The sequence below is a fragment of the Tiliqua scincoides genome, chromosome 1, assembly GCF_035046505.1.
Source record: "Tiliqua scincoides isolate rTilSci1 chromosome 1, rTilSci1.hap2, whole genome shotgun sequence".
NCBI lineage: Eukaryota > Metazoa > Chordata > Lepidosauria > Squamata > Scincidae > Tiliqua > Tiliqua scincoides.
The window spans coordinates 123,998,767-124,025,073 of NC_089821.1; the positions used below are offsets into that span (position 1 = coordinate 123,998,767).

At 43.7% G+C, this 26,307-nt stretch overlaps 1 long non-coding RNA gene across 1 annotated transcript in view; it reads right to left on the bottom strand.

The window, feature by feature from the left end:
- LOC136648328 (uncharacterized) overlaps nt 1–26,307 on the bottom strand; it is a 143,054-nt gene that overhangs the window by 71,181 nt on the left and 45,566 nt on the right. Inside the window, exon 2 of the long non-coding RNA XR_010794332.1 lies at nt 17,453–17,558. This is a non-coding gene — a long non-coding RNA (uncharacterized lncRNA). The remainder of the gene's footprint in view (nt 1–17,452; nt 17,559–26,307) is intronic.

Genomic DNA, 26,307 nt, shown 5'->3' on the forward strand with positions numbered 1-26,307 from the left:
GCTGCTACTGCATCACAGATGTGAAACACCAAGCAGTGGAGGAAGCTCTCATCCCACAGCTCATGTGAGAGGTCAAAACAGTCGCCCTTACACTGAAAGCAGTTGCGTCGGGCCAGTGTGGGCTCCAGCAAGTCTCCAGAGGGCCAGAGGCTCATTGGAGACTGGGGGCTCCCTGGGGGTTGCATTGAGAGGCCTTGAGGGCTGCATGGGGCCCCAGGGTCGGGGTTTAGGCACCCCTGCTGTAGATGAACAACTACCTCTTGCAAAACACATGCAAAGTATTGGCATAAAAGTCCTAATGTCAGAGCAAGATAGATTCTCTAGCACTTAATAAAAATGATTTTGTGTTTAGTAGCCACAAATTAAAACTGAAGGAGGCTGCTGTGGGACATTGGCTACCCTGGGGAGACTCAGTCAGGGGACAGCCTCCTTCAGTCACTGGCCAGAGGGCATCTCTGGGCAGTTCCTCCCCACCTCCACCTCCACCTCCCCTTTGACCACAGGTTGACTCTGGACTAAGAAATTTCACTCTTCTCCCCACCTCCTGCCTGCCTGCCTGGGGTCCCCCAGGTGATAACAAGCTGCTTGGCAGAGGGCAAAATAGATTGAGAAGAGCTCTCACTCTCTCCTGACATTTCACCTCTGACCTCCAAGTGGAAAGTCACAGCTGGACAAAGTCACAACTTCCACGTTGATCAGCCTCTAACCTCTCAGCCACATGCTCTCCCACTTCCTTCAACTTAACAGACTAGGCACCATAGGCTCAACACATTTGAGCAGATTAAGCACTGTGCCCTCTGGCTGCTGCAGCAACTTCCAGACTTGGACTATTCTATGCCTTTCCCCTTCCAACAGCCCTTAAGTACACACACGCTCCACAGCCTCTCATTGGTTTCTGCCTTCCTTCCTCTAAGCACTTCCTGGCAGCCTTTGCACACATGGAGACACAGGAGATAGCCACCCCCAAAGACTGCAACCAGATATTGTTAAGTAACTTGCATGATGGGGGCGGGGGGAATTTGCTAACCACAGAAAAGTGAAGCCATGGATGTCAGATCAGCAGATAAGGGGGCACCCCTGTACTTAGAGTTTATGAATACTGCTATAACATAGTAAGGGGTCCTCATTCAAACAAACACACAAACAAACAAAAACAATCCCTGTTAGTGTATAAGATGTGTTAACAATGAATGGGGAAAAGCAGTAAATGAAATGTTCAGATATTGTGCGATCAAGACTAAAATTATAACCCAAAGAAGAACGTGTCAGTGCTTAGTCTTCAGAGGGTAGGAATTCAATTTACTCACTTTGGGCTGTTTCAACCTAGCATGTAGTTCAGAAATCTTCAAAAACTCAGCAAGTAAGCCGGAGGAAATGGACAAATGCAGAAACATGCCATGGCCATTTTGAGGGATCATCTCCTGGGCAAGGGGAATACAACCCTGCTAATGCTTCTAGACCTCTTGGTGGCTTTTAGTACCATCAACCAAGGTATCCTTCTTGATAGGCTTTCCAGGTTGGAAATGGGGGGCGCACTTTGATTCAGTGTCTGGAGGGCAACTCCTGAAGTTGGTGCATGGGGGGGGGAGGGAAGGAATGCTACTGTTTGGCCCTGTGGAGATATCATTCATTTCAATAAGGCTTACAGGTGAACTTCCCAGTGGGTTTTTGCCCGTGGGCCAGTGCACGCGCTCTCTCTCTCTCTCTCTCTCTCTCTCTCTCTCTCTCATTTTGCTATCCTTAGGACACCCCAACTATCTTTAAGGACACCTTCACTATCCTTAAGGCACCCCATGTTTCACCCAACTTCTGCCTCAGCTTGCTTCATGCTCATGCAAAAACAGAGTACTTTCACCACCACTCTAACTGAAATGGCAAATCAACTGTAAACAGCAGAGACAGCCCAAATCACAAATCAAGTATAGTGGGAGATGGTCAGCATAATGGACATGTTGCTCATAGGGCAGAGGAAGAATTGTGTGGGGCTGGGTGGAACATATTTCCTTTTTACAAATATCCCAGCACTTCCCCTTTGTGCAGCTATCTGTTACTTCTTGGAATCTTTTTCTGTACATTTGTTCATATGGTTTAACTTTAGACAATTGCTGTAAAGTTTTTATGCCTTAACTTTATCGTACACCACCTTGAGGGTCTATCTTTGGATAGAATAGCAAAGATCCTGTGTATCCTAAAAATAAGTAGTCTAGACCTTTGTCCTCACAAAATAGCCACCAGGGGTGGAAGATGCTGGAAAACTAGCTCTGTGCATTGCAGTGGCATTGCTAGGGGGTGTGGGCTGCACCGGGTGACGCGCCAGGGGGGTGACGCGCCCTGGGGGATGACGCACTAAAATCGTGGCATTATGAGCTATCCCATCATGCCATACAACATTGAATGCGGAATTCCCAGCGGAATGCAATGCAAAAGACGAAATTGAAATACCTCTTTTCTTTCAAAAGTTATGGCCAAAAAACCTGAAAGAAAAAATGAATGAATCCCTATGGAAAGTGAATGTGAACCATATCGCATGTTTACTCGTGAGTAGTCGTACTTGCCATAGTCTGTTGGAAAGGGCAGGCTGAGAGGAATCCAACGACACCAGAATGGTCCTGATTCAATGAATGCAGCCCCCAAAAACATCCAAGAAGGAGGTCCCTCCCTCCCAGCTGTGAGTCTATTGAGCCCTATGGAAAGGAAAGCAGCCTCATGAGTAGGCAGATGTACCTTGGCTGGTGGTCAGGCCAGGCAAAGGGGAATGTGAGGACACCAGAATCTTTTACTTAGCAAGCAAGTTCAGCCTTACACAAGTGAGTGGGGAGAGATCCCAAAAATCAAAAAGCAAAAAAAAAAAATATTCTTCCAAGTTATCTGGGCTTTTTAGTACACAGTCTTCTGGGTTCTTAGTACATGGTCCCTGGGTTTCTTAGTGCATGGTCCCTGGGCCCATAACCTGTTGGAGGAAATTAAAAATAGTTTCCTCTTTGGGGGGGGAAGCAGAGTAGCTTAAGCAGTGGACCCCCCACTTCCCAAGGGAACCTTCCTCACCCAGCTGACTGCTATTCAATGAAAAAGACAAAGAGGCAATGGCTTGTTAAAGTTGCAAAAGAGAAGTTATTTACTTACAGTTCCATTGAGTGTATATTTACAGCATCTGATTAGCATAAGAGGTTCAGTTAACACTTAGAGATAGCAAGGCCCTAGAGCTGCCTCGCCCTGCATGCCTTGTGCTCAAGATGGCCTGGGCATCAGAGCCCTGGCGTGCACCATCTTAACAGGTCAGTGGTCAGAGGACAAGAGGAAGTGCTCAGAGGAGAAGGGAAGAAGGATAAAGGGTTAGAGCCACACCCCACAAGGATCACAGAGAGAACAGGTAGAAAGGTCAGAGTCACTGGGCCATAGCTTGACCCCTTCTGGACAGCATCCTGCCCCCTCTGGACAGCAGACGGAGTTGCATCAACTCCAACATGTGTGACTCTACAAGTTTTCAAAACCACTAAAATCAGAATTTGGAGGAATAATACCATCATGTTATATATCAATCAATGCGTAATTTCATGCAGAATGCAATGAAACAAACCACATTGAAATATCTGTGTTCTAACAAAAGGTACAGCCAAAAAACCAGTGGGGCGGGGCGATGGTACATCACCACACCCACCACCTGGGGCATTGCCCCGTCCACTGCATGGGGTGATGCGTAGGCCTCCTGCACTGGGTGACGCGAATCCTAGTGATACCACTGGTGCATTGTGTGTTGTATGTGCTCTATATAACAAACCATTTGTCAGCCAGCCTTAACACAGCCTGGAAACCAGCATCAGCCACACTGTTTGCCACCATCCATGGAAGCCCACCAGTATCTTTCCACATATATACATTACATTGGCATCCTTCAGTCTTGGAAGACTATGGTACTGCGCTCTGAAAAGTGGTTCTGGAACAGAGTGTCCTCTCCAGAGTGCGAAGCCTGGGTAAAGTAGATATGGAGGATAGACTGTTACCCATGCAGCAAATCCTCCCTCTCCACGTTGCTGAAATGGTCCAATGGAAAGGCAGAAGCCAATACAGTTGGTTCCAGCAGCATCGCAGGAGTTGCTGGAACGTGACTATGTTCAGCCATGAACTGCCTCAGGGACTCCGGCTCCGGATTTTTCCTCGAGGTTGACTCCTGAAGCCTTTTCCATAACTGGATGTAGCCACAAGTCAGTGGAGGTTTGGGATCAGAGTTTTCCTTCCATCAGATGAGCTGCCTTTCCAGGCTAACAAGTCCCATCTACCGGTGGTACAGCAGCTGCCACAAAGAGGCAGATTAAGTGACCATTGAATGGCAGCTGTATTGTGAGAACACAACCTGCAAATTTAATGATCTAAGAAAGTACCACTCCAAACCTGAATTTGTCACACTTTACTAAGGTGTATGTACATAAGTGCAACCATAACCAATGTAATAATACATTTTTATGCAGGGCTCTTATCAGCACAAGCATTTATGGCCAACTCCACATTCAATGAGACAAACCCAGTTCATGGTCAACAGCCAGTGAATTGCTACTTGCCTAAACTCTTGAAGGGGTTCCTTCTGATATCACTTTAGCAGCATGAGAACAGTGGCACTGTATGCCTCTACCTCACCAGTGAAACTGGTAACCATCTTCTTATACTGGGGAAATATGTGTCAGGCTTGTGATAACGTACAGGCTGTTATATCTTCCACCGTGTTTCAGAGTGGTTTAAGGGAAACATCATATAGTATTTTGACAACTGATTGCACACCATCAGTTTTTGACAACTGACAAAGCACATCACACTGCCTGCATGGGGCTCATATCCCCCAACGGCCCTGCTAACAAATGACCCTCCCCCAAACTTTTGTGGGACATCAGTATGCCGTGGTACACTGGTTGAAAATTGCTGTTCTAGAAAAAATCCCAGGGGAGTCCTTTTGTGGCAAAGACCTTGACTTTCCTCCCTCCAGGTATCAAGTCTCGCAAGAATCTGATGAAGTTTCCCAGCACAGTTCTGGCAGACTGAGAAAGGAGGATTTCTCATTTTCTTAAGAAGGGTGTCAGGGGTCCCAGTGCATAGATTCTGCTACCACATCCTGCCTGTGGACTCACACCCCAACCAGGAGAGGCAGCAGAGCAAATGGGAGCTACCTCAGCCAATCAACAGTATGCACATAATAATTAAGACAGCCATATGAATAAAAGAAATAGTTGGGAAGTAACTTTTCCTAAACTGGTTTATCTAGTTGCTATCCACTACTATGGCTATCTCCCCATTTAATCTCTATTTTGTCCAGATGTGGACCGAAATTATACTTCTACACAGGATCAGTTTTAACAGGGTTTTGCATGAGAACAGCTACCCTGAATGGATAATGCATATAAAGTTTGCATTTTGTATAATTCTCACTGCCAAAACTATAAGAAGACTTTTTAACCAGGTGTGAAGAATATTTGCTAAATGTTTGCATTCGCCTCAAGCTTGAGAAAAATCTTCTTCCACTTGCCAGCTCAGAGTTTAGTTTTCAACCTTCTTCCGCTATTAAAAATGAATCTTGATTCCAAAACAAAAAGAAACCTGACCCTGAAAAGCTCTAATTTGGAGATATCAAAGCAGGCAGTTTTTGTCAACATGGCTCATTTGCAATGTCATTCAATATGGTGGAAGCCGCTTGACAAAAGCTCATTAATGCAACAGCCTGTTTCATAATAAGCCCCAACCCTTTTAAATATACAAATAAATCCAAGCTGGAGAAGAAAATGGAATATTCTTCAATTTTATGGCAAATGGGGTTTAATGGACAATAAGTGGCAAGATTTTTAAAGGGGGAAAAAATCTGGATCTGTTGATCAATATTTAATCAAGAGCTCTTTATTTTTTCATAAGGAAGACGTTTTTCTAAAAGCCTGATTTAAAATCAGCCACAAGGTAATTCCAAAGGGTTAGTGCCATATATAACAAAAAACGAGATACACAACAGCTAAAGTACCCTTTTCTGACACCAACAAAATGTAAATTAACAGCAAAAGCACACAAAGGGCCACGGTAAAAGATCAAAGAGAATGAAGGGCGGGGGGGGAGTCAGATTGGCTAACTATAGTGAAGCATTACCATATGACATAAAGAAATATAACACATGTTAAGATAATTTCCTCTGATCTAGTAAGACAGCATATCCTATAATTAAACAAAGGTTTACTTTGCAAACACACACTCAAAAAGCAAAGCTATCTTTGGATTTAAAAGCTCACTCCTTTCTTCACCATCTCTGCCAGGTTTCAGATAGCCCAAAGGGGCTCTTTTCCCCATCCGGCATAACTCAGCCATAGAATCACAACAGTAATTTCTGTGTTTTTGTCCTGCCAACGTAAGTGTTTATTGCTTCCTAGTTCCCATTAAGAATTTAGGCAAAATAAATCTAATAAACCACTCTAACTTTAGTTAGGGCGCTTTTGCAGAATTATAGGTACTGTCATAACCCGGAACAATTATCCATCAAGCCATAAAAAGTTCAATCATTTAGAATTCTGCAATGCCATCAATTCTAACTTAACAAACAAGGCTTCTGGCTATAAATTGGCCTGGTGGAAAGCTTGTGGTTGTGCCAACATTTAGGCATAGAAGTATGTCCAAAAATGTCCTTGGACTCAAATATTCTGGGCTTCGGAAAGTTCCTTGCAATGAAGCTTGTGCACTTACTTCCTGCTGCTTCTTTGACCATTTTCAAATGTTTGTCGCAATAGGGATCTCATGAGGGAGAGATTTCCATCAAAGAAATGGTGGCAGAGTGAGTGAAGTATAGATAACCTTCCCCCAGTGGTGTCGCTAGGGGGGTGCAGGCTGCACTGGGTGACGCACCGGGGGGATGACGCGCCCTGGGGGGGGTGACACGCTAAAGTCGTGGCTTGAGGGGCTACCCCATCATGCCATACACCGTTGGGTGCGGAATTCCCAGCATAGTGCAATGCAAAAAACAGAATTGAAATGGCTCCTTTCCTTCAAACGTTATGGCCAAAAAACCGGAAAGAAAAAATGAATTGATCCCTATGGAATGCGTAATTTCATGCAGAACGCAATGAAACAAACCACATTGACATATCTGTGTTCTAACAAAAGATACAGCCAAAAAACCAATGGGGGTGGGGCAATGGTACATCACTACGCCCACCACCTGGGGCGTTGCCCTGCCCACTGCATGGGGTGACGCTCAGGCCTCCCACACCGGGTGACGCAAATCCTAGTGACGCCACTCCCCTCCCCCACTTGCTACTTTTGTCCTGCAGCTCCCTTCACATTTTTCACTGTGACACAAGAAACATGAATCCACAACCCCAGGTGAAGTGAAAGTGCTGGAAAGAGGGGGCTGAGGAGGAAAAGTGGTTGGTGCAGGAAAGAGATAAGTCTGCACGCACACACAAACTTTCTCTTCCTGACTTCTCCACTGCTTCACAACTGTTTGGCAAAGGTTCAGTTTCCTAGCCAAATTCCAGCCTAAGTAAGGTAGCAAGAGACAGAGAAAATAAGTAAGGGCACAATCCTAACCCCTTATGGCAGCGCTGACATAAGGGCAATGCAGCTCCAAGGTAAGGAAACAAACATTCCCTTACTTTGAGGAGGCTTCTGTGAGTGAAACCCAAATGCAGGATGCAGCACATGTCCCATTGGCACCGCTATGCCAGTGCTGGAAAGCACTGACATAAGGGGTTAGGATTGCGCCCTAAGAGACAGAAAAAATACAGGCAAAGCCAATTAAAGTTGTAAATATGGTGGAAGTGTTTTGGATACACATTTACTGCCCTGGAAATACCTAGAATGCAGCAAACATGTGCTTTTCAAAGCTCTCCAACCACACAGTGTTACATCTGGCTTCACACATAGTAATTCAGGACAGATCAAGGGAACAAGTGGAAGTGACCCCACACACACACACACACACCCACCTCAAAAGAAACAGCAGAAGGGACACAAAGGAGGATTACAAACAGGTATGATGAATTTTGTTTTAAGTTTTTAATACTATATTCAGTATCTATTGAAGTCAGGACAAGCCACAGGCACATCTTTCACAGCTATTCAAAAGACAGGATGGCAATCCAGACTGCAACCTTATTCTCCAATAGTCACCAGCCTCTTAGCCCCTGGGAGGTTAAAGTGATGGTCCCCTTTCCTCACCACATATCTTTACATGCAGTGAACAACACCCACCAACCCTTCTGTATAACATCAAAGAAATGTGAGGCTGAGGCTAGGGGGCTGCCAGAGACTATCAAGAGTATCATCTGACAGAGAAAAGTGTATAGTCCAATTTTTGGAGATGAGTAGGTCCAGCCAGCCAGCCAGAAGAATGAATTGACAAATGGTTTGTACCAGTGGTTCCCAAACTGGTGTGTCATGACCCACCAGACAGGGAAGCACTCTGCTCTAGCCCCTTAAGAGGCAGGGGATGGCAGCAATGCAATCCCCAGGACTGTGCTGCTGCCAGGCCTGATCGGGGGGGGGGGGGGGGTTACTTACATTTTGCAGTGCTTGCCTCTAGGAGGTGTGGGGAGCTCTGCCGAGCCCTCCGTAAGGCTCCCCAAGTCCCTGTAAGTGCAAAAAATGCTATTGGAAACCACTCGCGTTGCTGCCGCTCCCCTCCGCCCCTGCAAAGTGGAGGACTTTGGGAACCACTGGTTTATACTGTCTGCCTTTGGTCTTATACTAGATAAGACCAGTCACACCTTTCTGGCTGCCACAGATAACTGGGATAACTTCAGAATGGACATTCTGAAGTTCTAACATTAGATTCTAACATTAGAATCACCTAGATAGTGTCAAAATGGCAAAGGATAGGTGAGAACGGACTGTGGATGGCGTGAGGTAAATCACACTCTGCATTCCTGTAGATAAGCGAATCCACTGAAACAGAGTGCATGGATACCAAGAATTGATTGTACTGTTTGTTATTCATCTCAACGGCCCCATTTAGGTTAAACATAGTGAATCTCTGATTTTTCCAAATTCTTTATTAGCTTATGTTGGAAGTGTACATGTTAACAGAAGCAAAAAAAGAATTAATAAATCAATGAATAGCAAAAAAAGGAGGACACATCTACTGCCTTATCTAGCTATTGAGATAATATTGCAAATATATTTAGACATTTGTAGCTGTTTTAGCAACACTTAGGTCAATTGGATGAATTTCTCTGATGTAGCAAAACAAAGAACGTGAGAACTGCTGGGTCAGAACAGTGTCCTGGTCTGTGCCAGACCAATGTCCATGCTGAATGTTCAGCATTCAGTTTCCAAAAGAGCTCAGACAGAATTCACAAGCAAGGCATGAAAGTGATGGTCATCTTGTGTTGTTTGTCCCAACACTGGTACAGAGTTATACTGTCTTAGTACACGGAGGTTACATTAGGCCTATATGTCTAAGGGTGTAGTCCTAACCAATTTTCCAGCACTGACATAGCTGTGCCAATGTGGCGTGTACTGCATCCTGCAGTGGGGAGGCAGTCAAGGGGGCCTTCTCAAGATAAGGTCATGCTTGTTACCTTACCTTGGGGGCTGCATTGCAGTTCAGTGCTGGAAAGTTGGTTAGGACTGCACCCTAAAAGAATATAAGAACTAGACTAAAGCCTTGAAGACAGACCTCAGCAAGGAGTCTGGATCTGTCACAAGAAGGGGAGGATCAAAAGGGGGCAGAGGAGATGAGGTAGTCTAAAACAGGCTACTGTTCCAGGTATGTATTCAGTGGCCTAATAAACATTTCCCAGGAACAAACTACATGGTGATAGGAGGAACTGGAAAAGCGAACACAGAAAGAAGCACTCCTCTAGGGAACACCAAAAGAACACTGGAACACAACACAGAAGCCATTTTTAGAGACTGTAAAGTTTCATAGCATTAAAGAAAGTTTTGTGTCCCACATTTCAGTCCTCAATGGAACCTGCTTACAGTGTTTGCAGCAGCAAATGTTACAGGTCAAGAACTTGTGACCTTCTGACTTGGAAGCAACACTGCCAGCCAACTGAGCATCCCGCCTCCCCAACACATACATATAGATAGTAGGATTTTTATCTTTCTAACATTCAAACAAGGACAGTAATAGATTTCACAATATTCCATTTAGCATCCCTGCTTAGGATTCCGTCATCCCAGTATGTCTGGCAGACATTTCGGGAAGATGTGTGGATCCCTTTTATCCTCCCATGAATGACTGAAAGGAAATGTGGAAATGGAAATGCACCAAAAATAAAAACCCATCATGTTCGGTCATGAGCATGCTGTTATTGTGGCCATGCCGGCTGATGCAATAATCAAAAACAGAAACAGCCAGGACTGGCTGCTTCTCATGGTAACCTCTTCCATGTGTGTCCTCCTCCATCTAGAGTCAAAACTAAAAGACTTTCTCCTCACAAAGGAGTCTCTTTGAAGTCCTTAAGTGATATTTAACCTCTTTTCTTGTTGTAAAGCAACCAGTAAAACAAGACACCCACTACTCCCTCCCAAATCTCAAGGACTTTGAAGAGGAAACTTTAAGAAGCAGAAATAGCAGCAGTAGCAACCTTTACTTGCTCAGAATGCTTCAGGATTGCCCTGCCCATAAAGAGGGAAGAAAGCAAGCAACCGGGGACTCTTTGAAGTTAGAAACCAAAAAAGCGCTTCAGGAGGAGTTTTATCTCTTTAACATTCAAACAAGGGGAGGAATAAAACGCCACCGTCTGAGCGAGTGCGCTATCTGATTATCAGCAGGTCTTTGAGATAGAATTTGAATATTTCTGCTGTTAATTTGGGGAGGCAAGGACGTGTGAGAAGAGAAAGCTATTTGGAATATATTATTTGAAACACAGAGAAGAGACTGAAAGATGTGCAGACTTTCTGAGCCCAAATTAGAACTTCCTACCGGAACAATCCTACTTCTTCTCTAAACTTTTTGGGCCCCTTGCATACCTTATAGCAAGTACGGGTATAAATTAAAACTTTGGCATATACCTCCTTCTACCCAGAAATGTATGCATGGCATACACAGTGAACAAAGCTGTATGGCCACCTAATATGCTAACACATGTAAAAACAAACTCACATGTAACATGCTAATACATGTAATAACACAATGTACACCCTGTTCTACTGCAACACATGAAGCAGACCTAAAAGAAAACATGATCACCACCAACTTTAAAGAATTTGCATAAACAGTCACTTAGGGTGGCAATATTTTTATAAGGGTATTAGTGAAGTAAACAGAAGGCATCTATCTCCGGACTAGATCAGACGGAAAGCTCTTCAATCTCACCAGACTGAGAGCAAAGTCCATAGTCCAGCTGAAATGCCTGTGTGACTTCCTCTTTGCCGATGATGCAGCTGTCAGCGCCCACTCGGCCAAAGATCTCCAGCAGCTCATGAATCATTTTAGCAAGGCCTGCCAAGACTTTGGACTGACAATCACTCTGAAGAAAACAGGTCATGGGTCAGGATGTGGATTCACCTCCCTGCATTACAATCTCTGCGCATGAACTGGAGGTTGTCCATGACTTTGTGTACCTTGGCTCAATGATCTCCTACACTCTTTCTCTCGATACCAAGCTAAACAAACGCATCGGCAAAACAGCTACCATGTTTTCCAGACTCACAAAGAGGATGGTCCAAAAAGAAGCTGACGGAACATACCAAGATCCAGGTCTACAGAGCTTGCGTCTTGAGTACTCTTCTGTACTGCAGCGAGTCATGGACTCTTCGCACACAACAGGAGAGGAAGCTGAATGCTTTCCACATGCGCTGCCTCCAACGCATCCTCAGTATCACCTGGCAGGACAAAGTTCCAAACATAGTCCTGGAACAAGCTGAAATCCCTCGCATGTATACACTGCTGAAACAGAGATGCCCGCTTTGGCTTGGTCATGTCATGAGAACGGGTGATGGTCGGATCCCAAAGGATCTCCCCTATGGAGAACTAGTGCAGGGAAAGCGCCCTACAGGTAGACCACAGCTGCATTACAAGGATATCTGCAAGAGTGATCTGAAGGCCTTAGGAATGCACCTCAACAGATGGGAAACCTTGGCTTTTGAGCATCCCGCTTGGAGGCAGGCTGTGCAGCATGGCCTCTCCTAGTTTGAAGAGACACTTGGCAAACAGACCAAGGCAAAGAAGGAAGGCCCATAGCCAGGGAGACAGACCAGGGACAGACTACACTTGCTCCCAGTGTGGAAGGGACTGTCACTCCCGAATCGGCCTTTTCAGCCATACTAGACGCTGTTCCAGAACCACCATTCAGAGCGCGATACCATAGTCTTCCGAGACTGAAGGTTGACAACAACAGATAGTGAAGTAATGCCCAATCCATAAGTGGCAACCTTGTATTAAATGAAACATTGCAAGAGATTCTGAGCAGACAAGAAACAAGCTATATGTTTGCCCAAAAGCTATAGATTCTAAACTAAATCATGGATAGTGGCTTGACAAGTCAGATTACAGGCTCATGAGATTTTGAGTTAAACTGCACATAGCCTCACAGAAGTCTGCCAGCCACAAAAAACTTGATGACATTACCAAAAATGCTGGGTTCCACTCCTTAGACTGTGGGTGGGAACATCATAGGTTCCACAAAGATGAGTTCAATGTGATATTTCAAAACCTTGCAAACTCACCAACTGAAGTTGATCTAATAAAAGAAATCTCTCTATATTTTTGATTGGCATTGTTTAAAAAAATGAAGGGAGCTCATTGGAGACATTTATTACAATATGCTCTCTGTGTCGTATTGATTATGTAATTTTTGAAGATTATATTTTGGAGTGGGATTTTCAGTCAGTTCTGTTTCAAATTTCTGCTGCTCTCAAATAGTATATGGTGTAATAAAATTGTGCTTCATATCCCTGCTTGCCACAGAAAATGTGCATAATATACCTGCTTGCCACAGAAAATTAGAAGAATCGAGTTTTAAAAAGATGGTACACACCATTATTTTGAGAGAGAATTTTTTAAAAAATCAACAATTAATAGTTTCACCCTTAAATGTGACCAAGCAAATGAGACTGGAGATCAGGGCTTAGGAGAGGGGGATAAAGGGGGTAATTTGTACCCAGGCCCAGGGTCATAAAGGGGACCCAAGAGCCAAAGGAGGGGGGCCAGAAATTTCCTGGGATCCTCCATTTTTCTATCTACTCAAATTTGTTGTCCGCACAGGAAGCGGGGGACACTTACCTCTCACCGCTCCCAGGGCAAAGGTCCATGATTCTGTCCCCAGCACAATGCCACCCCTCCTACTTAGCGTCATAGAGCTTGCATGACTCCAGGATTGACTGGGGAAGCATACTGAGGCTTTCCCACGGTCTTAAACAGAACTTCTGGAAAACTGGAAGTACTGTTTCCAATTGCGTTGGGAGCCTCAGAATGCTTCCCACATAGTCCTGGAGTCGTGCGAGGCTCAGCGCCCAGGGCATTTGCCCTATTTGCTCCACCCCAGGTCCGCTGCTGACTACCACAAGCATGCAGCCGTAGCTACTGGCAAGCCATATATGCTAGGATGAGGAATGCAAACATGACACTCCTAAACCCAGTGTCAAATCTGGAAGGAAACTGGATTGCTACAGTAGCTCTTTTTGTGAATCTGCTTACCATGAAGGAGTGTATGGGAGCTCAGGGACCCAGATGTGGAGCTACAGCTGCTGCAGAAGCAAGTTTTGGAACATACAGGACACTTTTCATTCTAATGTGAGCCTAAATATGAAGATGCTAATTTTCTGCATGATTTTCTATATTTAAAAGATTTTAGAGAGACTTAGGAGTGTGTTTGGTGTTCCATATCTAGCTGCCAATGATTTCCACATGGGTAGGTACACCTGGGTTCCAAAAACTTTTCCAGCTGTTTCCACCTTCCCCCCATCTTGTTTCACCTCTCCCTGCCTTCTGCTCACCCGTCACCACCCTCCCCTGCTCTGTTACACCCCTCCCCCTTTGCAAAGGGGCCCCAAAAAAACTTTGTACCCCCTGATAAAATCCCTCTCAGAGGCCCTGCTGGAGAGTCACCACCCAGACATAGATACTTGCATGGATTATCACATCATGTGGCCTTTTGACCACTATCATCAATGGAATACATACAACTATCAAACTGAATGCTCTACCTATTCAGTTTGATGACTATAAAACTGAATGGGTATACTTAATCATATGGTAGCATTAAGTCACTCATGAGGCCATCACTGGCCAATATTTACAGAATAAATGCAAACAGATTTTCAAATCACATGTGTTCAAGAATACTGTGTATCTTAATTATGGAATTCAGTTAGAAACTATTAAACTTTAATAAATTATATATTATTCATAAAGGACTGCAAATGAAGATCATGGGTTGCATCCTAACTTTTCACGCTGTCATGCTCTATAGCCACAAGTGTTATGCTTATGGAAGGATGCATTGTGTGAATGCAGCTCTCCTTTCATGGCTGAGAGGATTCCCCACCACAGAGCACCATGATGTGAAAAGTTAGGCTGCAGCCCCAAGTATACAAAGTTTATGCACCCCACCAATATTACCATTCACAGAGCGCTATTAACTTGTAAGACATTGCCAACTTTTAATGTTTTTGTAGCCACAACCATACAAAGCAGGCCACTCTTACTCCCATTTCAAAATATGGCACTAATGTTGAGGGCCAGGGACTAATCCACGATCACTTAATGGAACTGCTGGATCATACTATACGAGAGATCGATAAATTATTTTTCTGCTCACTCTCATGCTATTACCTTTACAGTGTATCGTATCTTCCATTTTATATGAATTGCAACAGCTCTAGTGTTTTTAACGGCCTATACTCTCATCAACTTATGAAAGATTTACAGCACTCCTAAACAGAAGTCATCAATTTCAATTCCCAGCAAATCAATGAGGAAGTAAGAAAGAAAAAAACACTGCCCAATCTATTGAGCTGGTTTATGCAACCAATTTGCACAAGTTAAGTTTTATTTCTTGAAGAAAGAAAAAAAATCCACTGATGTATAGATCTAGAACTAGTAAAAGATGCCAGATAAAATGCCTTACTGATTAAAACACGTTTATTTATTATCTCCAGTTTCTGTGCAATCCCCCTTACACAACAGTCACTGTCAAAGGCAGCTTGTCTCGTCTAGTTTTCCACACTTCACTACACAGGGAATTTTTTTTTGCCAGAAGGCACTTACCTAGTACAAACAGTACTAGGTGCACACCGTAAGAGTTAATTTGTGTGCGATTATTTTTCCAATGATCAGCTTCTTCACCGACTTCATTCTGCATCAATTGCGTACACATCTTCTTGTGCCTGGTGGCCTTCCCCTGAGCAACCTGCCAGCTGGCTTAAGGCCAACACATAGGCATTCCCTCTTTCAAGCAAGAGGCATCCCCTCTTCCTCTCCAGGAGCAGGGAAAGCTGATTAGACTTCTCTAGGCTGAGTCCAAAACTCTCTACCAGACCGTACTAGACTTGTGAAAACCTCTGAGGACTGAGAAGGGTAACTACAGATGCATGAGATAATAATGAGAGGGACTGGTTGCAAAGCAGAATCAAAGGCAACCTTAGTATCCCAAGCCTGGGGGCTGGGGATAAGAATAGGCCCTCAGTTTGGCTGTACTTGTCATAAGAGGCGACTAAACAGCCACCGGGTAGATGGGACTCATCAGCCTGGGAAGGCAGCTCATCTGAGAGAAGGAAAACTCTGATCCCAAACCTCCACTGCCTTGTGGCTACATCCAGTTATGGAAAAGGCTTCAGGAGTCAACCTCAAGGCAAAATCCAGAGCCGGAGTCCCTGAGGCAGTTCATGGCTGAACACAGTCACGTTCTGGCAAATCCTGCGACACCACTGGAACCAACCGTATTAGCCTCTGCCTTTCCATTGGACCATTCCAGCGACGTGGAGAGGGGGGATTTGCTGCATGGGTAACAGCCTATCCTCCATACCTTCTTTACCCAGGCTTCATGCACTGGAGAAGACACTCTGTTCCAGAACCACCATTCAGAGCTTGACACCATAGTCTTCCAAGACTGAAGGATGCCAACAATAGATGGACAACAAGGTTCTAAAACAACCTCATTATTGCTCATTCCATGGCTGTAGCCTGGGGCATGAGAAACACTCTACATTTGGTGGTGATCCATGGGAGAACCTTTTAGACCTTTAGTTTCAGCAAGACGCTCTACAACTAACCACCGTGAAAGTTCTTATTCAGTCTGCATAATGCAGACCATGCCTCACTATGTGCCAGGTGGAGGTACTGGGCAATGCTATTCTAACCAACGGGTCACTTCTTCAAATCAATCTATGTGGTTTGAACCAGTGGTTCGATGGTGGTCAAAATGCCTTAAGAATGGTGTCCTGGCAATTTCTTCCTCTGTGCCTGCAATATCATACTGGGCAATACCAATTTAGGCTATCTTATTCCAACATATCTGTACAATTAGACCATCTCCAGTAGCAGCTGTTCCCAGTGAACGTGTGTGCTGTCCTTGGATGCACTAGTATGAGGTTCTTCTGACTTTTTTTTTTTAATTGAAATATTTACACTTCTCATTTTAGCCCCAAGAGGCCTTCAAAAAGGATTACAAAAAAATATAAATTATAAACACAACAAGCAATTTAAAATTCAAGTTAAAACAACTCAGTACAGTGGGCCCTCAGTATCTGCAGAATCCACTCCAACACCACCCACATATATGTAAATCTACAGATAATTAAATCCATGAGAGAGCCTGGTGCTGCAATAACTTACCAGGCAAGCACATATGGCCCTCTGGAGATTGTGTGCCACCTCCCAGCTTCCTCAAAATACCTCAGGTTGCAATCAGAAGTCACTGGCATTAACTGAAAGCTACTTCTGGTTGCGTTTGGAGGCCTTTGGAGGCAAAGGGAAGCTGCACCTCAGAACATCTCCAGACTGACTAGAAGTCGCTGGCACAAAAAGGAAGCCACTTCCAGTCATGTCCGGGTCATCCTCCAAGGCCCTCCAGCCATGGGTTCAACATCCACAGATGCAGAGCCCCAAAAAAGGAGACCCTGCTGTAAAAACTAACAATCAAATGGGGGAGGGGGCAGAACAATAGAACAAAAATTAATGCTCAGCCAAACTAACAACTCTTCCTCAAGCAATAAAACACCCACAATGTTGAGGCCAAATGTGCCTTTCTAGATTGAAAATTCCACAAGAGGTGCCATGGCAAAAAAGGCCCTGTCACACACACACACACACACACACACCCCACTGAGCTTCTGACAGCAGGGGAACATGGAACAGAACCTCAGATGTTGAACAGAGATGCTGAATATAACTTTGCTGACAACATTAGAGCAACCGACAGTGGCAAAATCTCATTGACATGGAGGTTGTTTGCACCTATTCTAAATATCAATCAGAATGGGCTAAATGCAAATGGCACAGCCAGTCTTAAAACAAGGTGAAGATGCAAGAAGAGGTTCCTACCTTAGCAGAAGACAATCTAGGTATCAATCACTCTTAGCAGCTTTGATTCCTGCCGTGTGACATCCACTGTGCTTTCAAGTCCCATATAATCTGTGGGCTCCACAGCCTGTAAAATATTAATCAAAAAGAAAAACTGCAACCATTACCATCAAGACAAAAATTCCACTTTTATGGATGCCTGCGATTCATCATCTAAGGACTTTACTATAGTCATTATCAGATCTAAAGTGTACATACAATTTAGTTATATGGGAAAAAAGTTTTTAGTACCATTGAAAAGAACTTTGCAATGGAATTGATGCACATGCGAAAGGAGGAAGTACATGGAGCGGACGTACAATAAGATATCAGGCCTTGGGATCCATGGAAATATTATGTGGCCATTTAAGGCTACCCATTTAGAATTGGAGATAAACCCATTTATTTCTCAGTACTTAAGTTTTGTGCACTTTTGATATTATAAAAAAATTCCTTTTAGATACATGAATACATGTAAGATACATTCTTTAATTCTCCACTTTGATCTTGCCCTTGAATTGGTCTCGCCTCAGAGGAAGAGCACCATCCTGATCAAATGGGCTTTTTGAAGTAGCTAAATCATAGCTGCGCCACAGCTGCTAATCGTTCTAAGCAACTGGGCTTCTTATGGTGGTGTCTCTAGAGATGGAGTTACAAAGGTGACCTGCAAAAGGACATGGCACTGGTGAAAAATGTTCTTGCCCTTTTCTGCATCTTTATGATGTATATTAAAAGCCTGAAAAATGCTCCTGCCCTTTCCTGCATCTTTATGATATATTAAAGGAGGTTTGGAAGTTGTTCATTTTGTTGGCTTAAAAAATGGGGAGGAAGAAAATTCTGAGGTTATCAGAAATCAGAACCATCGTCTTGTATGTTATAGACAGAAAACCAACTTGGAAGACCACCTGACAGATTCTGCAAGAATTGCAGTGTGAGAATGAAACCTATTTTTGGTTCAGCAACATGAGCTAGATCACTGTCAAATGCTTTCGAAAAGAAATGAGTGCTTTTGCGTATGGATGCAGGGCCCAGCCCTCACTGTAGTGATAGCAGGAACCAAAATATTTCACGAATTGTCCTATGAAGGGAAGCAAATGAAGGAGCAACAAGAAAGAAAGAAACAACCTAGAGCAGTCGTTTTTTTAGATCAGCACATAAAGCACAGGATTAAGCAGAGTTTATTTGTTGCACATTTGAGCTTCCTGTATGCATCAATTATAAGTTTTGCAGAAACAACAACAAATACATTCACCACTGGAACACCACAATCCCAGTCATCCTGCCTCTGAAATTAGCAGATAGAGCCGAGGCTGGTTCCAGTCTCCAGGGAGCCTTTGGCAGGGAGATCTCCAGTGTGCCTCTCCCAGTATAATTGGTTGATGTAAATACATTTCATTCTCAGCAGGCCAGATGCAGCAGTGTTCAGTTTGGCGGCTGCCATGTTCTTTCCCTACAATGTTCCAGGGATCACCACAATACTACATTGCACACTCTAGAGACACACACACACACAAACTCAAACAGATAAAGAGAAAAAATGGAGAGAAACTCACCCAGTTAGCAGTTCCAGGGCATGTGGGAACAATGCTCCCCAACCAAGGTACTACATGTTCAGCAGCTGCGCAAGGCTGCCTTCTGCTAATACCATCCCTGGTCAGGGCTTCTGTTTCACAAGTCATAGTTCTCAGACAGAATGATTCAACATTTCTCTCTTTAGAAATTAATCCTGACTAAGCACAACTGGCAACAGAAATACATTCCTCTATCACTTGGATTTTTAGATTCCTAAAATCTAGGGGCAGGATGGAGTGCTGAGGGCAGGGGGATGAGACAGGAATCATTGCCCAACATACACCACAGAAACAGATTTATAGCATCCCCAGATCAATTTATTTTAAGGTGTTCATCAGTTCTCAGGGACTGGGCTTTAATCTTTAGGAAAGTGTTTAAAATAGTTGTCAAGCGTGATATACAAGAAAGGCTCGTAAAGTTGATTTGTTTTATTAAAGGGTCTCTTTGCCTCATCTTTTATTAAAGGTGTCTGACTGTGCCTGACCTTGAAAACCTTTGATTACTGGAGAAGTTCTGAAGTAGTGTTGATGGTACAGAAGAAGCGTTTAAGCCATCAGGAAGAGAGAAAAAATAGTGCCTGTCATGTCTGCCTGCTCATCTCAACACACTCAACGCCAGTGACTTGAGCTGGGTCTGCACATGCAACACAATGGTGGTGCAGGGTCCCAAGGCGGTAGAACAAATCAAAATATCATTTAGGTGCTGGGATCCCAGCTTGAAATGCTTTCCTACACAGGAAACACCACAACCACCTTGCAAATAGAATAGCTAGGATGAGGCTGGATTAGAACTTTTTCCCCTGGTGTGCTAATTTCTGCTTGCAGCGAATTGTTTACAGAGTGCGCCATTCCAAACCGGTGCGCTTCACCCAAAATATGGAGACCAATAGTCCATTCTGCCACCTCCGGGGTCCACCACCTCATTTCAGTCTTTCCAGGTGTGCTAAAATTTCATATCTGTGTGAGAATAAAGAGACGCTGTATGATTTAAACTCTTTTGCATTTCCCTATACAAACATATAGGAATTGCATATATTGCTCAGTTAACTACAGTGCTGACTTGGACAAGACGGTAGTTCCTACTGTGGACAGCAGGACTCACTGGCCATGCTAAGGACTGCTGCAAAACTGTCCTCCTAATTAACAGCTGTTGCCGAACTTACAGCAATATTGATCACCCCTGAATACCAGCTTCTTGTAAATAGGATGTCTTAACCTAGAAACAATAAAAGTAGAGAAGAAAATAAAATAACCTAGAAATAGGCTTAGTTTTAATCTTATAGTTTCTATCATCTGCTACACCAGGGGTGCTCACACGTTTTTGGCTCGAGAGCTACTTTGAAACCCAGCAAGGCCCAGAGATCTACCAGAATTTTTTTACAATGTTCACGCCATCATAACATATAACATTTATGTGTACATTATAATGTATGTTGGTGTACCTTGCATAACAGCATGAGCCAATATTGCACAACACAACATAATTAACTATAAACATTTTTTGTAATTACTTGAGTTTACTTTGATGACTTGCACTGAAGTGAATCAGCCAAGGATGCATAGTCCGGACAATAGCTACTGACAGCCAGCCTCAAGCACACTTCCAAATGTTCATCAGACGTGGTGGTACTTGGACTTAATGATCTTCCTGTAGGAAAAGGCTGACTCACATAAATAAGTGGAGCCCTTCCTGCCTCAGGTGCTCTTATATCCCTGAGGGCCCTATTGCCTTCAAGTGGCTGCAGCTGTGCAGCACACTCTGCTGGATGCCCAGGCCTTACCCTTAAAGGGGCCACTGCTGACACCACATCTACCTCCTCACCAGATCTTCCTCGATTCCAATACAAGTGGGGGGGGGGAGCAGATCTCTATACAGACCAGTGCAAAAACAGGGGAAAGGTGTGGGGGAGGGAAGATCTCTATATAGACATCACAGCAAGACCAGTGCAAAACCCCTTGCACACAGAACCAAAAGATGGAAGTTGGGGGGGGGGGGCAGATCTCCATACATACCTGTGCAAAAACAGGGGAAAGGTAAGTCAGCCCCAGTAGAGTCAACGGGGCTCACTCCCAGGGATGCGTGGACGGGAGAGAAGCCTGCCAGCGGCTCCTCTCCAGGTCTACTCATGAGTCAGCCCCAGTAGAGTCAACAGGGCTCACTCCCAGGGATGCATGGACAGGAACTCACTCCCAGGGATGCATCACTCCCAGGGCGGGGCTCACTCCCAGGGATGCATGGACGAGAGAGAAGCCTGCGATCGACTCATTTTGCCTGGCGATCCACCGGCAGCTCGGGATCGACGTATTGAGCACCCCTGTGCTACACTCTTTCTGAATCTTTAACATGTATTGCTGATGAATTTTCAGAACATATCTTTATAAGCATGAGAATCAGAAATAGATGTTTAGGATTCTCAACACCATGTAAAAACTGATTCTCCCTATAAACCTTTTTAATATTTACTTTTTAATTTTGGCATATTATCCAGGGTTTGTTTGGGTCACTGGATCAGTCTGTTTTGTTTTTTATTTTAAATACTTTACACTGCTCAGAGCTTTAAGAAAAATCATAATTTTTATATAAATGAAACCAACTGTTGAGTAGGATGATTCCATGAGTGGAGAAATAAGAGAATGACACCAAGGCTAGACATGGTTAGACATGGTTTGCAGACATTGGGCTGCAAATCTTTCTCTTCTTCTTCAAGAAGAGATGGCACCAACGTATTTGGAAGCGTACTTTGGAGCCACAACTCAAGACCTCCAACATATTCCCCAGCAAAAATATAAAGAAAAGTGACATTTCTGACCATTCCAACCATTCATTTCAGAAAGAAATGAACCAATACCCTCTTTTTGTGGTCTTCTATAGGCCCAGCATATGGAACAAGCCCATGACATTTAGGTCATCTTGAAAGTGTAAAGATTTAAAAAAAAAAAAAAAGTCTTTTTCTTCCTTCCAACTGCTTAGCTGTGTACACTTTTTTCTGCTATAAAGCCCTTGCCCCAAGTTTTTTATATATGGTTATCTCCCATCAAAAAGGGGGCACTCTGATGCACCCCAAACAAAACACACCCACACAAAAACAAGAGAAGAAAGGCTGTAAACAAAAGAAGAGAATCTTCTGTCTAGGCTATACTGTATAGCCCCAAATCTAAAAAGACACAGGCAGTAAGATACAGTTTTGCAACCTGTGCAGGCCATTCTCAGGATGGATGTTCATCTGATGCATTTCTCTTTCTTTTCTTCTCTGCTACCCAAGGATTTCTGCACTGGATTGATTTCACCTTACAGTGATGAATTAGAGGCCTCTTCTGTCCGTTATCATGGTGAAATTTCATTCTGGCTCAGTTGTCAGAAATATACTAAGGCAGCAATCTTGAGCAGGGAGAAAAAACCTTATGAAGAGATCCATATTTCTACACCGATGCCTCCAGAATTCCGAGAAGCTAAAGTCACTAGCTGAGCTGTGTCTACCTACAACTGACATCTCTGCGCAGCAGTGCCGATTCCTACTGGTCTTTCCTTTTCCACTACAGCAGTGGTTCTCACACATTTAGCACCGAGACCCACTTTTCAGAATAAGAATCTGTCAGGGCTCACCGGAAGTGATGTCATGACCGGAACTGACATCATCAAGCAGGAACATTTTTAACAATCCTCGGCTGCAATCCTACCCACACTTACCCAGGAGTAAGTCCCATTTACTATCACTGTTAAAAGAAAATACATAGTAGCTTGTTCAAAGTACAAGTCTGTAACATTTTCCCAAATGCAGTCACATCCCATGGTAGCTTCAAGTCTAATTATCAAAAATAAAATATTGAAATGAATGGGGACCCACCTGAAATTGGCTCACAACCCACCTAGTGGGTCCTGACCCACAGTTTGACCCATAACAGCTGACAAAAGGCATGCAAGTGAAAGGACTGGAAAGCAAGAGTATTACACACAATGTTTAAATGTAGGTGTTACAGTGACTGGTGTTTAGTGCCAGGTGGATACTGGTTGTGCTTTAGGCCTTGTGACATCAACCATAAGAACAATTCTAAAGAGTGCCAAGAAGATTAAAAACCTCTGCCAAGCTGCCCCTGCACTGAGAGCAACAAAGTGGACACAAAGTCAAGGAGCAATTTGTTGGAGAAGATGGTCTGACTATTAAGCATACGGGTGGAAGATCAGAAACAACACCATATGCATATACAACAGTTCCTCACTATGGAAAAGGCAATGAACATCTACAACCACCTCCAATAACAAGGCATAGCAGCAGAAACATTAGGAGCTGATCATGGTTGGTTTGACAGGTTCAAACATCACAGCAAACTGCACAGCATAGAAGTGAGGCAGCAAGTGCTGAACACCAAGCAGAGCATGAATTTCCTGAAATGCTCAAGGCAGTCATCAAGGACAGTAACTATCCACCCCAGTTTGGCTTCAGTGTGATGAACCCAGCCTTTATTGGAGGTGTCTGCCATTGCGCACTTTCATTTACCAAGAATATAAGCATGCACTAGGGCAGTGGTTCACCTTATGGTTTTCTGATAGGGCCAGCACGCAACCTAACTCAATGGCCATGTTCCTTGTGGCTTTAGATTCTGGAGCATGACCTGGAGGTCACAAGGCATTCTCGACCATGATGCAATCGCTGTAGCTGATGAAGTGGCAGAAAAAGGTTGAGAACTGCTGTGTTAGGGTTTAAAGTCTCCAAGGACTGCTTTACACTCTTGCTGGTCAGTAATGCTTTGGGAGATTTTAAGCTGAAATCCATACTCATCTACTGATGAAAATGTATTCTAAGGAGCACCTGCCCATCATCTGGAAGTAAAACAAAAAAGCCTGAATGACAAGAGACATCTTCCAGCAATGGTTCATCTCCAGTTTCTGTTCAGCAGTGCAGCATTATTTTGAGGAAAATGACTTGGAGCCCAGAATGGTGTTGGTGCAAAACAATGTCCCTGGCCACCCTGAGAATTTGGACAGCCTACAATCTTTACTTCCTGTAGAAGTTCCTTCCACCAAACATGTTTTCACTAATTCAACCAATGGATCAGAATGTCAAGCTCTATTACCTGTGATACACCTTTAAGGATCTGATCAAGGAGACAGACAGAAGTCAACCAGGGATTGGTGGAAGCCTGACATTATGAAGGGCATCAGAAACAGCATTGTAGCCTGGGAGAAAGTTACACCAACTGCATGAACAGTAGCTGGAAGAAACTATGTCCAGAGGCATGTCACAACATGTCACAAAGGGGATTTGAAGAGAACAAAGTTGCCATTGCCATTGTCAAATTTGCCAACTGAGTAGGAATAAACGAAGTTGACAATGACAGTGCACAGGAGCTGCTCCAGTTGCACCAGACAAGTCCTGTCAATGAAGAAGAGCTGGAACAGCAGTGCTTCTGAAAATGAGGATGACTCCACAGATGACGACGTAACATGATAAATACCTCACCACAAGAGTTTTGACAGAGAGCATAAACAAATCACCAAATCACCAAATCTGCCCTTGATGCCTTGTTCAAGAAGCACGATGTGCCACAACCTGGCCCATCTTCTCACCAGTGACTCCAATCTTCTGTTTCAAAGCTGTCATGTTCAACATGTTTGGGGTTGTGCTGTGTACTGGTGAGTAAACTATGGGCATAATCCTAACCATGTCTACTCGGAAGTAAGTCCTATTTTGTTCAATGGGGCTTACTCTCAGGACAGTATGGTTAGGATAGTAGCCTAAGTTATTGTATTTACTTTTTCCTTTCATTGTTATTCAATAGTGAACATAAAATGCATCAATCAAATCATGTTTATTATCTCCACTCTTGTTTAAACAACCAAATTAATACCTAATATGTTTGTCAAAAGTAATGTTATGATGTTGGAGAAGCATCTTCATTGGGATTATGCTATAATGACCCACACAGACACTTTCCAAGAATGAATCCCTGGCATTAAATGGGTTTAGCAATATGTGTGTACTTCTGATTATTTTGTGTACCTTCAAAATGGCTTCCACACATTGTAAAGAATAGTTCTCATATTTAGGACTAGACCTAGAAGTGTCTTGAAGGGCACTGAGAGTTGGAATTCATTATCAGCTGCTAACCTTTGAAGAAAAAGTTGGCCCCAAGTGGTTTTCCTGTACCGAAGCCTATGCTAGAAATGTATCATTGTTCCTCTCTAACACAATGTCCATACCCTTCTCCCCATTACTCCACTGTTAGACTTTGTCTGAAATCCTCCAATTGAGACAAATCATAGAGGTTCTCCACCCTGTTTATCTTGCTCCTTAGACTGGAGATAAACCATTGCTAAAGGCATTGGAAGTGGCAGAATAGAAGCACCATTACCTGTCTGTGCACACATCTTTTGTCCTACTGTTAGAGTACTGTTTGTCCTACTCTAGTCAAGCAGAATTTTTAGGTAATTTCGAGGCACAACAAAACCCTTTAAAACCTTGTGAAGAGAGACAGTGAGAGACAGTGAGATGGCTGCATATATACCAAGGGCACAGATGCCTTTCTCCTATGCTAACTTCAACTCTTTATACCAAGGGCACAGATGCCTTTCTCCTATGCTAACTTCAACTCTTTCTTAACCTCAATCTGTCTTCCCAGATGTAAACCCATTACATCTCGACTCGGGAGATACAGTGAACAACTGAGGAGTTCTTTAGCATCCTTTTAAATATTTGAAAATTGTCAACATGCCCCATCACCACCACCACCCCATGCCCTAGCTTCTTGCTTCCAGACTAAAGACATCTTATTTATACATGTGGAAACAGTTCCATCAAGTCTGGAAATAAACTTCAGTTTTTTTAATATCATTTTTAGCACTTGCTGCAGCCTGTATACATTACTACTGAATTTTCAAAACATGTCTTCACATCCACGAGAACTCCAAAACAACTCTTGCAAATAAAGCTCAATGGCATTAAATTCCAACTTTCATATACTTGTTGAAAAGCAGTACAGGTGTGTACTGTTGTTACACTTAACGTTAAGTACACTTAACGACAGGGATACGTTCTCCGATACCCGTTGTTATGCGATTGGGTCATCAAGTGAACATTCAGTCCAATCTAGCACTCCCTAGACAATCTAGACACTCCCTGCCAGACAGTTGCTGGCTGCACAGGCTGCTGGAGATAGATTGCCTCTGCTCTGCATTAAAAACCTCTTTGTTGTGTGAACAGACACTCCACTGCAGGCTATGGGAGAAGAGATTGCCTCGTTAAGAGCATCTTTATGGTGCTTTGATCA